General features: G+C 28.8%; 1 protein-coding gene and 1 long non-coding RNA gene across 4 annotated transcripts in view; one reads left to right on the top strand and one right to left on the bottom strand.

The window, feature by feature from the left end:
- Window positions 1-9,702, top strand: part of LOC140668381 (prolactin-releasing peptide receptor) — a 64,825-nt gene extending 55,123 nt beyond the window's left edge. For both annotated transcript variants that reach the window (XM_072897353.1, XM_072897352.1), the window contains one exon: window positions 9,341-9,702. The gene's annotated coding sequence lies outside the window, so the exon portion shown is untranslated. The remainder of the gene's footprint in view (window positions 1-9,340) is intronic.
- Window positions 1-14,297, bottom strand: part of LOC140668383 (uncharacterized) — a 100,664-nt gene that overhangs the window by 50,534 nt on the left and 35,833 nt on the right. For both annotated transcript variants that reach the window (XR_012047168.1, XR_012047169.1), the window contains exon 3: window positions 12,523-12,673. This is a non-coding gene — a long non-coding RNA (uncharacterized lncRNA). The remainder of the gene's footprint in view (window positions 1-12,522; window positions 12,674-14,297) is intronic.

Below are 14,297 nucleotides of genomic sequence, written 5' to 3'. Positions count from 1 at the left end.
CAAACGATAAATGCTAGACATTTAGTATTCGTGTCAAGGATCATAAGATGATTTAATACGATTCACTGCCATCCTGTGGTTCCGTATAATTCTGTATCGGTCATTACGCGCGCAATTTCAACACATTTTATCGTATGTGTTCCATAATTTTACGTCCTTTAGGACAGAAATGATTGAGCTGTTGCATAAAGGAATTTCGTAGAGCGATTAGAGCTGCTTCTGCGTCACGGCTGTAACGAAGGCATGAAGGGAGGATAATTGCAAAAGTGCATTTTGCACAGATGATAAAAGTCTTCTATAGTAGAATCGTCCCTTTACTATCTGTTCAAATGTATTAGCCGATATAAGAAAAAAGATTTCAAGTCAGTAAAGCTAAATAATAGAATTTCGTAGGAGAAAAATATCGCCTAAAATATTATCTAACCAAAAATATATGTAAATTTATTCCAATTTTAAAATAGAGGAAATGAGATAAAGGAATTTAATAATAAAGGAATTTAATACAAAACGTCTCATATCACGTTTCAAATTGACGTTTTTGAAAGTGTTTCTGTGTGGAATTTTATTACATATATACGCGGAAAATTTTATATTAAAAATTATTACAGTGTATAGTAACTGTAAACCATTAGACTAATTCTAAGTTAAAATTAAGTTCTATGTAAAACTGTAATTGCGTAAATTGACGTAATTTTTCTAGTTTTAGCACTTTACTTTAGAATGGTCCTTATGGTGCGCAGCTGCTACACCAATTTTTAATATAAAATTTTCTGCGTGTGTATGTACATTAGAAATATTGCGTTGTATTTCTCAAAAGTCTTTTGATTTTAATTTAATTTAATTTTTTAATGTAAACTTAAATATAAACAATCTTTAAATAAATTTATTTCGTATTTTATATATACTCTGTTTATATATAAAAGCAATCTATATAACTCCGGCTTAATTTTTTTTATTTTTCGTAAAATGTAATTCCTATATTAATATTAATATTTGTCTTTTCAAAATTACTTTTATGAAAATATTGAACATTATTTCCTCTCTCTTTGTCATTTTTTCTCTGTCTGTCTCTCGGTATATATTTAATTAAAAAATAATGAAATTTTAATCCTTTAATTTCTGTATCGTGTTGCACGCGTGAATGCACGCAGGCGCGGTACAAACGAAAGGCTTAATTAACTATTTTCCGCAAAAGTACAATTGCTCGTATGAATTTTATAAGATTTTCCGCCAGATTGTTCTACAAAGTAATTGCATTTACAGCTATACGGTAGATAATATAAAGTGGGATTTATGCTGCAATATTGTTATCTCGGGAAAATGCGACAGTAAATACGAGCAGAATGTGCAAGCGCATATGTGCGTGCGTACGCGTGTATATACGTATGTATAGGAGTGTGTTGTAACATTCAAATAATACAATAGTATAAATGTAATTCGCTTATGTGCAATTAAATATGCATGTGAGCAAAACAGGCAAAACGAAACGTAATCGAAATCATATAATAAAAATTCTACTTGTAATCTTTGGCATTTCGGTAGAGAAAAAACTTGTGGAATGAGAATACGCGTGTAAAATCATAAATATCATAAGTAGAGTTTTATCCCGGATTTTGTCAAAAATTACACACGCCTAAAATGAATTTTAAATTGCACATTTCGTTGCATTTTCTTCTAGTCTCTCTTTTGTATTAACGTCCCATGTTCTACCACCTACAGTATATTAGCAACGCGCGGCATTATTTGCAGAACAGCATTACGAAGTTTGCTCACTCCGTAGTGTAACTTCCTCTCTCTCTCTCTCGCCACTCCCCCGATGTAGTACAATCCCGAGATTCAATTTGACGACGAAGTACAGGAAGCGGATACGTGACTATCCGCATAATACAACGAAAGGCGCGAGCATCAAAATCAGAGATGTCCTTTCCGCGACGCTCGCGCTCGATATTCGACACCACGTGTGTAATGACAACCCTCGAACACAAGACAAATTGCAATTTTAAAATTTCCTCCGAAATCCGCAAACGGTGAATGCACATTCGCCGAGTTGCTTTTCATTTAAATCTCCCCGGGAGTATTTTTTTTTTTGGTCACGCAAAAAGGAAACGAGAACACGCTTTTTTTGCCACTGGCACAAGCGAGAGCAGTCCGAATCACTACTATCGACAAATGGGACCGCGAAATACGTCATACTCCATTCTCTCGAGCACTTAAGCCGTCTGGCGAACTCTCGAAACGATGGGAGACTCACGATTATCCGTCTCTCGTTTTATACCCTCTCTTTATATCACGTTCTTTTATCGTGCGGTGAAGAAAAAGACCGCGGGAAAAAAGTTTCCAGATGGATATCTCTCATGGCGCACTGCAATCGGCATTACATTGACCATGTCGAGAAAGCACAGAGGAATTCTCATTTGCACATAGCCAAGCTTATCGGTCTTGCGAGAAGAGAAAAACTCTTTGTTCGATACAGTTAATTCTTCAATATTTTTCCAGGAGCTATTGTTACAAGTATCATGTTGTAATTCTCATGAAGAAATTGTCGATAATTGTATCTGTGCAAGATATCATTATTTAAAAAAGAATATTGTACATGTGTTTGTATTGATAATCAAATAAAGTTCACGCACACATGCACGTACACGTATATTTTATTTATCAATCTATTAATATATATTAATATTATTCCACCGCGTCTAATTGTTATGATTAAACTGATCGCATTATCATAACTATCCGAATTTAGCTACCGCAATTAAAGTCAATTATGATTAATCAGGAAATAAAATAACGATGCCAATATATTTCAGCATTATAAATAAATAACCAGATAATGAATATATATATATATATATATATATATATATATATATATATTAAGATTCTTCTCTCTATTTTATCGAAAAAGTGCAAATATATATTTAGATTTTACATTGCAAAATTTGAATGAAATATTTACAGTAATTTCTTGTTTGCAAACCGCTATGTCATCTCTCTCGTGATTCTTTAATGAAAGCGCAACGAAGCTCTCGCGCAGGTAATCTACGAGAACATAAAAAATTATAGAACTCGTAGCGGATTTGCGATATCGCGAATTTTTTCGTATATCCTAATTATCCCTGTCAAGATATGTAAATTATGCAAGAACACTCGAGCGACAAGAGAAAAACAATTGGATTGGATGTTTTTAAATAGAATAGACCAGATTTAATGGTGCATCCCGTGTAAGAATAAAAATAGTGATTTAAAGTGTCGTCCTTAATCGTGCGACGTAATAATCTCCCGAGATACTGTCATTTGCATATGAAAAGAGGAGTGATTCCAGTGATGCACTTGACACAGTAGTCTTTTGAGAATATTAATAAAATATACCGAGGATACGCAGTTTTTGCTTAATTGTGACATTAACGTTAGTTAATTAATTCACGCTATTTATATAGAAATTTCGCGAGCGCACTGCACTGTTAAAATTTTAACAATTCTTTCTCAATGTATCTTTGATCTTTTTTTTTTGCATAGAAAGAGAGAGATTGCAATTCTCCAAGAATGTTTAATTTAACGTAAGATGTATATAATCACCCTTTCTCGATTTGTATAATAATAAAATTCTACACATTTTATAATTTTCGAAAAGACAAGATTAGAAAATTTATTCATATTTTTAATTCTTTTATTCTCAGAATTATATTTTACGTTAAATCAATTATAATACGTATATATTCTTTTTCTTTCTAATATTACATCGATTATACTGATTATACTCAAAAATTTTATAACTTTAATTAGTATAAAAAATGACAATGAACTGTTCGTGAATACGATTGGTCTTCGTTATTTATTTATTCCTTTTATATCTCAATACCGAGTATCGAACAAATGACGAAGCGACTTAGCACCATCTGACAAAAATCAGAAATAACAGATTTGACGTACTAGAATGTTGAAGTGATACCTCCCCGTTTCGACAACAAGTATCAAGATAAAAAGGTCATATATTCTTACAGATAAGAATAACTGTTTATATTACTAGTATCTATACTATCGCGAAAACAGTAAAAAATATTTTTTGTTTAGAGTATTGTCACATGTTTTCAAACAATCATTTCTTATCGTTTTACCCTGTTTTAATCATACTTTGTTTTTCATCGTTTATTTATTGTATACATGAAATACAGAACACAAGATCTGAAAAAGATAATTTTAAATAAATTTTTTGTGTAATAACAAATATATTACATTTATACTAATCAAACATTAAAACAGAAATAATAATTTAATTTAATTTTATAATGTCAAGAATAAATATAATAAAAGAGAAAATTTACGTACCATGAGAAAAACATAATACTAAAATCGCTGAAATATATAAATTAAAAAAAAATGTTTTCAGGGTTTGGCATCTCGCTTTTTCAATATAATTTTTATCAATATTTTTATCGAAAAAATTAGAGCTAATAAAAAATATTTATCAAGAAAAACTGATAGATAAAAAATTTATTTGTCACATGTAGATATAAAATAATAATGTAGTAAAATATTTTCGAGAAAAAAAGTATGTCAGTGTCATAAAGTTATTTATAAAATCTTCCAAAAATTACTACTATAACACGAGCAGGATAGTTACAGAATAGTTCAATTAAATATTTTTTAATTAAATGCATATAGATTCAATCTCACTTAATTAGTTGCCAATTTACATTAATTAAAAAACATCCATAAAATTAAATTAAATGCATATATAAAATCATATATACTATTAACGCGTACAATTAAGAGCGTATACATAAAATTATATTATAATAATCACCGTGCGAAGAAGGGATACATTCTCCTCGCGTACTCCATGGCTATGCCTGATCTAAATCAATATGCTGCTACAAAATGAATTAATGAAATATAAATATCCAAGAGAACAGGAATATATATATATATATGGCCAAATATAATCTTATATAGTTACTAAGTCCATTTTTTCTCGGGTACTAACAAAAGAATTCATGAATATTCATGAAACATTAAAGAAACGGCACGCTGAAGCGCTCTGCCTTTCAACAACAATTTTTTTTTTTATTTACATTGTATAACAAATGCAATTCACTTTGTAAGCGAGCACATTAAAAGCAAGCATACTCTACATACAATATTACACACTTATCCTATATTACTAAGTCTCTTTGCTGATGTACGTTGAACACAAACGAATCACGAGTGCATCGCGCATACAAAATGACCAAGAAGTTGTAGATGAAATACACGTTGAAACAACGTGCGATATAATATTTCGAATAAATGTTCAGCAAATATTTAAATGAATCAGTGTTTCGATGTACTTTATATATCGTGAAGGATGTTTAATTGATAGTTGCAATTAATCGTTGAACGTTCTGTGATCGTAGTCTCGTTAAAAGCGAGTTTTAATTCGTCGATAACAATGCTCGGTGCGAAAAACTGGCAGGTTTTAACGTTATTTTATCACTTTATTTTGAGATCGAGCGCATGCATTTGAAATGCTCTTGAAATAGTGCTACGGATTTAACCATGAATAACTACAAGGAAGTCGTATTTCAGTACCCGACGAATGAATGCAGCTCTGCGGCAATCAAATTTTTTTCCCCACAAATCTTATGAACTTTCCGCGTATCTCTTCCCGTGTTTTGATAAAGATTCAAACCAATCTGTGTTCAAGATACACAAACAATCTTCTATATATCCCGTAAATATTTAGAATCCGTATTCGCGGACAATCTTAATGATCAAGAATTTCAAGAATCTAAACTGTTGTGATATACACAAGTATTAAAATCTTTCAAATATTTATATATTTCTCTCTAATTATATATTATATTTAAAATGATTTTATGTATATCACACAAATCTAACTTTCCAAATATAGATATATAGGTATATAAGCGCAAACAATGCGGTGAATAATTGCAGAATTACGTCATATTTGAATTACAACTTATAATTATTGGCATAAACAATTATTGAAAGATTACATACACACAAACGGATATTATTGTCGATAATAATTATCGTAACTAATATAGAAATTCGAATAAGTGCATTAAAGTGCATAAACTTAAATGAAGTATCGGTTACTTCCATAATATTTCCAATTTTCAAGGTATGAGAAAGAAATACATGTGCCACAGTAAAGATCGATTCGCGAGAAACAATTTTACAACAACCATTCTTGGTTTCTAAAAATACTTAACAAGTCCAGCATCTAAACCGACTTTACTTCAAACTTTACTTTCAAACTAAAATTAATATTGTAGCCAGGTTGCTTCTAAAATATGTAATTTTATTACATATTTTATAATTTAAATAATATTACATATTTTATAATTTAAATAATTTCATAATTTGAATAATTTCATTAAATAGTTTAATTATTTTGCATCATTTAGATAGCATTTCCATATCTTTATTTACGCTACTATATAAAATGGCGCAAATTTTTCAAATTATAAACTGAAAGAATTGCAAAGTAAGATAAATATAATTTATAATTTTCTTCCTATATTTGTTAAATGTCAGATGTTGATGCAACTAAATAACGAATGTTTGGAGACATAACATCTTATATAAATATTGTATAATGCCACGGCATATCCTCATTTATGAAAATGTTATTAAAGTAATATAAATTTTTCAACTAAGTTAAAAAAATTTCAGAGAGAGAGAGAGAGAGAGAGAGAGAGAGAGAGAGAGAGAGAGAGAGAGAAAGATAAACACGATTTATAATTTTTTTTTATAATTTCCAAATGTCAGATGTCGATACAACTAAATATAATGAATGTTTAGATTACATAAACATCTTACACAAAATATTGTGTAAACATACGGCGGAATTACTTGAATTTCAAAATCAACAATCTACAATTAAAAGTCTAGGTGTCGATCATTTATTTATTTTTGACGAATTCGATAATCAAACAATACGTTCAATAAATTCTGCATATTGACAGTTACATTTACTGATTGACGCTGAGGTGCAACACAACATGTGCATATTGACCTTTCTACATATATACTGAACACAAGCATTCCATCAGATGTGTAAGTATTCCTTCAGATGAAGATATCTTTTAAGTATTATTTGTAAAAAAAATCTGAGAAATGAAAAATTAAATGCTTTAGTGATAAAATTAATTCTCTTCTCCAAGAAATGAGAAATGAGAAAACCATATTCCTATTATCTACAGTCTCCAGGCTACATTTAATTGAATAAATTTTGTTAAAATATAAATTTCTCTGTTATTTATACATAATAATATAATAAAGAGTTAAATGTTTTAAAATAGCATTTATCTCTCGTCCGTAATTCAACGAATTGTTTAAATAACTGAAGCAAACCAATTTCGATTTTTATAAATCTCGGATTTTATCTCGAGGTAGATGATAAACGTTCGCAAAATGGCGCGTATGGAACGTTTCGGGAGATTGAAAAATGAGGAGCACTCAATAAACTGTCAACAACACGGCAGTTTTGCGTTGTAGGAATGACGATCAAGCGAAATGGTAATGCACGAATGCACGATGGCAAGTCAACCGTCGTCGTTTCGTACAGAAATACTAACATCTGAGAAATTACACTGCACTCACGTCGCCGATCGTATTGCAATCGACGACATGAACAACGACATATGTCCACCTACGCTTAGCGTTATGCATTTCCAAAGGAACCGTCGACTTCAATGACGTCATGTCGTCACCTGTAATGCTTTCTCTGCTTTGCCTATCTCAAAGGACGAAAGGACTTGTCGTATAGGATTGCACTATTTTGATTCCTCCTTTGAGATTATCCTTTGTTTGTCTTGATCCTTTGATAGGATTGTACCATCATTACTATACAATACTATGTCATTACCATATTCGCCTTTCAGAAATATTTTTACGAAAAATATAAAGCAAAAACAGGCAAAGCTTTTCGTAGAATTTATTTTAAAATCATTTCCAAGATAGATTTTATAAATTATGAGTTTATTCTAGTCTGGATTTAGAACCATCTTTCTTATTCATCATAAATCACTAACATTATATTATAAATTTAATTAAATTATGATTAATAATTCAGTATTTTTTCCGGAATTATATATGTAGAAGGTTGTTAAAAGTATAATATTGATTTAAAGGTAATGGAGTTGATAAAACTAAATAATGACAGGAATAAAGCAGAATATTTTGAAAGAATCGAGCAATCAAGATAGCTACGTTTAATTAATTCTAATGAGCTTTCTCGTGTTTGCAATTTTTGTTATTTTGCGTGTAATAAAATGCATTAACGATGTAGATTGCAAGTCGCGCATAAAATGCATTTCTTCTATGAACAGAGAGAACAAAATCGATGCACGTTAATATTCAGCACATTACCTCTGCTCGCCTCGATCAAACTTCTCATAAGCAAAGGGGCTAAACGCAGCTGCGCCGCTTATCGATTAATCAATGTCATAGTTTTATTCTGACGTAGGAATACTTAATTTTTCCTACAAGTGTACATATTAGATAGTCGGACATAATTCCCATGGCGCAGAAAGGAAATTTACGCAGACGAAAATTTACTTTACGGACATATTTTTTGATCATATTTAGTTTTTAAACTTTACGAGAGATAATCTTCCAAAGTGCAAAAATATCATAGAATGATAGAGTTCAAAGTTACGATCAATATCACAATGATTCAATACTTATTACTTTAATTTTATTATTCTTATTTTAATATTATTATTTCAACTTTATTATTCGCTTATTGTCAGCCCCTTTTGAACTTTTTATCTTAAACGAATTTTGTTATTTATGAAAAAAATTTTATTAAAAAATGATAAAAAATATAAAATTTTTTTATTAAATTAAATATAAGTTTTTATATTAAAATAATAAATATTAAAATAATAAATGGTGCGAGATATTACGTAAAGTATGTCGCATTATACTTTAGTAGAGTAAATTTTTTCCGGAACTGTGGAAAATATGTCTGACTGAGAAATATGTACATACACTCGTGTAAAAAATTAATAATAAAATATTTTTAAAATGTACTCTGTTCTTTAATGTGCAAAAATGCTATTTTTTACTTATTAATTTAATTTATTATATTAACTAAAATATTTCTCTCCATATTTTGTGAATTAACTTATATCTTTTGATTATTAAAGTACTAATAATAAGATTAAAATTTCTTTAGAGAAATTCTATATAAATACAAATAACATAAAAAAATATTTATTATGTATATATAGCATTGATAAAATAAATCTGCCATTTCTCTATTCTCCATCATCGATTTTATATTACATTTTACTTATGGGATAAAATTTCTGTTTTTATTTTTCAGAAGTTCCAGTCATCAACAGTACATACCGTCATGTTGCTTTCATCATCGAGATCAAGCAATTGTCGGTTGAATAAATCAAAATGGAGAGGATTGCAAGAATAATCCGTTTATCATAAATTCTGTATAATACAATTGCGCGTACTTGTGTAAACTGTGATGTAATTAGGATAATATTATGAGCATCAAATAAGAGCATGCATGTGTAAGCTATGGAGCGATAGGCTTCAGAGGAGAAAAGCGTAAAAAGTGCAAATATTATAATATTATAAATGCGTCTTAAATGGCCTGTTCATGTATTTACTTTCAATCATAATAAATAGCGCATCTGTGTATATATATATATACACTATTAAGTCCCAAATTGTCACCTATATACTATTTTTTCTTGAAATTTTTAATTATTTTATTCAAGCGATGAAAAAGTTGTAATAGCCAAATCGATGATGCATTTGAAATGTGCAATGCTTGGTCATCATATCGCTATCTGCATTATATGAAACAAAAAATAAGTAAAATATTATCTTGTTTCAATTTTTATTGTACAAGAAGATTCATATCGATATTATTTTCCAAAAAATTATTTTAATATAACAATATAAACTCTTTTATAAAATTTATTTCAAGAAAATTTGCTTGCTTTTTCGAATAATTTTTAAAAATATATTTCTAAGAAATATTTTTTTTATAATATGTATATATAATGTTTATATAATAATTATATATTTATTACTAAAGAAAATTTTGACAAAGATTTATGACATTCTACAATATCGATATGAATCTTCTTGTACAATAAAAATTGAAACAAGATAATATTTTACTTATTTTTTGTTTCATATAATGCAGATAGCGATATGATGACCAAGCATTGCACATTTCAAATGCATCATCGATTTGGCTATTACAACTTTTTCATCGCTTCCAACTCGACCACGCAACTTTGCAATTTATTTCCGAAGTTTCCTTCTATTCCTATTTACGATCGCGATATCAATATCGATTTCATCCGATGACAATAAATGATATCAATTTAGATCAAACCGTACAAATATACGGATATTGAAAATATACGATTGGAAAAATTGCGTTAAAAATAGATATTTTAATACAGAAAAAAATCTCGAAGGAAAAGAATAAGAGAAAGTTAAAAAAAATTTATAAGAAATATTAATCGCGTATAGGATTACACAAGATAGGATTATACTTGTACCGAGGGAAACTGACAGAATATTAAACCTTTATACGTTACAGGTCAGTCAATAGAAAACTGAGCTGTATCTGACTCTCTTTGTCAGGAAAGCTAAAATTGATTTGGTTGCCAACATGAGAGAGTAAAGCGGCCCTGCTTGGTCCAAAGCGAGGTCAACATACTTTGAGAAAGCTGAAACCAAGGCGGAAGTGCGTCCTTTCATGCGCATAATGCATTCTCAGAACGGTATAATGATTGCCGAGAGGTCGAGTTTTTTACGGAGATTGAACCGCAATTAAATTTAATAATGTCTTTTTATTAAATGTATTTATATATATATATAATTTATATGCCATATAATTATTACTTTTAATTATTATATATATATATATTATGTTTTGTATATTATATATTATTAAAAACATTATTTTTAATAATATTTTTAATAATTTTCATTTTTCTGTAAATTTTTTTTCTGCATTTTTTTTATCTTTTTTATTTTTAGTAGAAAAATTTTTTTTAAACTACATGAATAGAAAAAAATATGAAAAATTTATATCAGTTTACTGATTTTGTGCAAACAAGGACTTATGATTGACGTAACAACTAGAATATTTCGAAAATATCTGGACAATATTGAATTTTATTTTTCGAGTTAATATCTATAAATTTTGACCATTTATAATATTTAATAATGTATTTTTTTATTTGAAAAAGCGATAAAATTTATATATACGTATATAATCACATATGCAAAGTGATTGTATGTATGTTCAGTGCCATTATTATTGTTTTCAATAATAATCAATTTGAAAAATGGATACCAAGTTATTGAAAACCGATAATTTTCAAATCGTTATACAACCGTAGTTTTAAAGCAAACAAAAGCACAACGTTTATCTACAGAGTAAAAAAAGTAAACAACAATCTGTTAAAATTGAAATTATCATCAACATCGTTATAAATAGAATAGCTTTCTACAGAATCATATATCTAAGTTTCCTCTGCAAAAAAAAACTTTATTTAAAAAAAACAAAAGATATATTACTTTCAGAAAATTAATATAATATCCGTAAAGTACAATGCACTTTGATGCAAAATAAATTTCATTATCTTTAAAGTATATATTCATGTACGTCGTCAAGCTCGCTCAAAATCAACAAGATGATCTTTACGATCATGTGTCAATATTCCATTTTTCTTATTGTTAGTCGCTTTGGTACATATTATTCGCTATTTAATCTTGCATGGAATAATTAATAAAGAAAGTTCGAAAGCAGTTTCCAGAATATATCGATTCACAAGAAAGAACTTTAGTAATCTTTTATATAGATACTATTAATATATAGATATAGAAACTATTAATTTTTTATATAGAGAGATCGCAAAATCTTATTTAATTTTAAACAGATTTTCCTGTGACAGATTTATAGAATATAGTGCTATTAAAAATCTTTATTGTCAAAAAATTGAAAATATGATAACTAATAAATAAATAAAAAGCCGCAAAATACACAAAAAGAACCCACATACAAAAAAATAGTAGTTAAAAAATGAAAAATTAAGATATATAAATGATAGTTATATATACTTAGCGTTTGTTTTTAGCAAAAATAAAAGTTTGATGCGCAATAGCAGAGTTAATTACATTGATATGTAACGAACAAATATACAATTTCAATTACAGCAATGTTTAACATATAGGTAATTAATATTTTAAGAAATTATTGTCAAATATAAATAAATATTGTATCAAATATAAAATACAATGGACACAATAATAAACAAAGATATTAATAATAGAATAATTATATATAATTTTTGGACAAATTATATTCCTAAAAAAATATTAAATATAAACTCTCTTGTAAAATGTAAAAGTTTTTTTTTTAATTCTTGATTAACTCGTACAAATAAATGAAATAAGTAAATAAGAATATATGTGCATAATTATACTTTATATTAATATACATATAAATAATAAATTACTTACTTCAAAATTGTTCCGCCGTCGCCCGATGTCTCTCAAATTGTTAGGCTTCCATTTTCCCCTTTCATTTCAGATTGTCCTTCTTGCAGTTTTGTTGCACTTGAACATTGCGTTTATTTGCGACAATGTAGTTAACAATTATTGTGCGAATCATCTGTAACATATTGAAAATAAACATATAAAAATTTTACACTGTGCTTTCGAATTATTTAAGAAGAATTATTCATGACATGTTGTAAAAACTAACTCGGGACACAGTACTTTCAAACTTGGATGTGCGACATTTTGCACGACACTCTCGAACTAATTAAGACGCGACGAATCATTTATGACACGACACATGACAAATGAACGCACTATTCAATCAAATGCGCTTACCACATATGAGTCATTTAACAAATTATTGACTATGTTTCAGGCTTAACTTCTCCTTCAAAATAAACCTTTAGATACTAATTATAAGTCCTCTCACCAACTTGTACTTGTAACCGGGAGGAGAATTATAGTAAACAATTTTATATTATATGTGATATGTATAATTTATAATTTATTTTATATTATACTAAATTATTTCCTTAACAAAAATGATATAAATATAGATATGCAAAAAACGAACACCGAGCGCCGTCAGTTTGTCTCGCCATTATAAAATACTTCGCGTTAATTATAATATATTACACATAATTATATAAATTATAATATATATTATATTATAAAATTCATAATATGAACACCGAATGTCTTGTGCAGTGCATAAAGAAGTTGATTATTAATCACTTGATTATTGTTGTTAATCGCAATGCGAGATGTTTGAATACAAAAATATAATACATATGTATGTGTAAGAAATGTACGAATCATTAAAAAAATAATTATTGCTTTAAAATATATCGAATGGTAATTTAAAAATTCTCTGTTATTTTACTTTTTATTTTGAATAAATATACTGTGCAAGTATTTGTTGCTATAAATAACTATTGTTATAAATGATTATTACTTTAATGAAATACCCTTGGTATGTTTACAAATCTTTAATCATGAAGTCAATTAATTGAACTAATAATTCTATGCTGAGAATGATTGATGTTTCGAGAAAAAATACACGGAGCAAATTGAAAACGTGATGATTAATGGTCTATTCGTAAAAAAAAAAAAAAAAAAAAAAATCTGTTATTAAATTAAATTAAATTAAATTTTGTGAGGCTTTGACGTACATACTTAATATGTTTAGTAAAAATATAAAGTACCCTATTCTTTCGGTGATATTATATATTCTACAAGGGGATCGTAATTTTTTTTTTTTTTAATATAAAAGAAGGTGTATCTTCCTTTCTCGAGGGATGATTCCCGTCCATGTTGCGACGAGAATTAATTTAACGCGTACAGGAATCCAAATCAGTCATGCAACGTCCGTTGTTCGTCTTATCTGTCACATTTATCCCCATGGACTGTGGAGGGTGTATACGGGGAGACGAGGGGGGGGGGGTGACATTTAAACGGTCGGCGAAATGAGATGGAAATTACGAGATGGCGAGTGACGAAAGTACGAACTCGTCTGCCATCCAGAGAAAATGCAAATGAGGAGGACAGACCGGCGGAAGTTTCATCGTGAAAAACGGGCCATACTTTCCCGTAAAACCGTTATACCTGCGCAGCACAAATGGAAAAACAAGAGCGAGACGATTATTAATGAGCGCATTAAGCCAACGACGACCGATATTGCGCATACTGTGCTAGGCAATAGTCGTTCGTCCGGGTTTCTGCCACAATAGACGACG

This window comes from Anoplolepis gracilipes, chromosome 8, assembly GCF_047496725.1.
Source record: "Anoplolepis gracilipes chromosome 8, ASM4749672v1, whole genome shotgun sequence".
NCBI lineage: Eukaryota > Metazoa > Arthropoda > Insecta > Hymenoptera > Formicidae > Anoplolepis > Anoplolepis gracilipes.
Note: the sequence above shows the minus strand (reverse complement) of the source record. Positions and strands in the feature narration are given on the sequence as shown.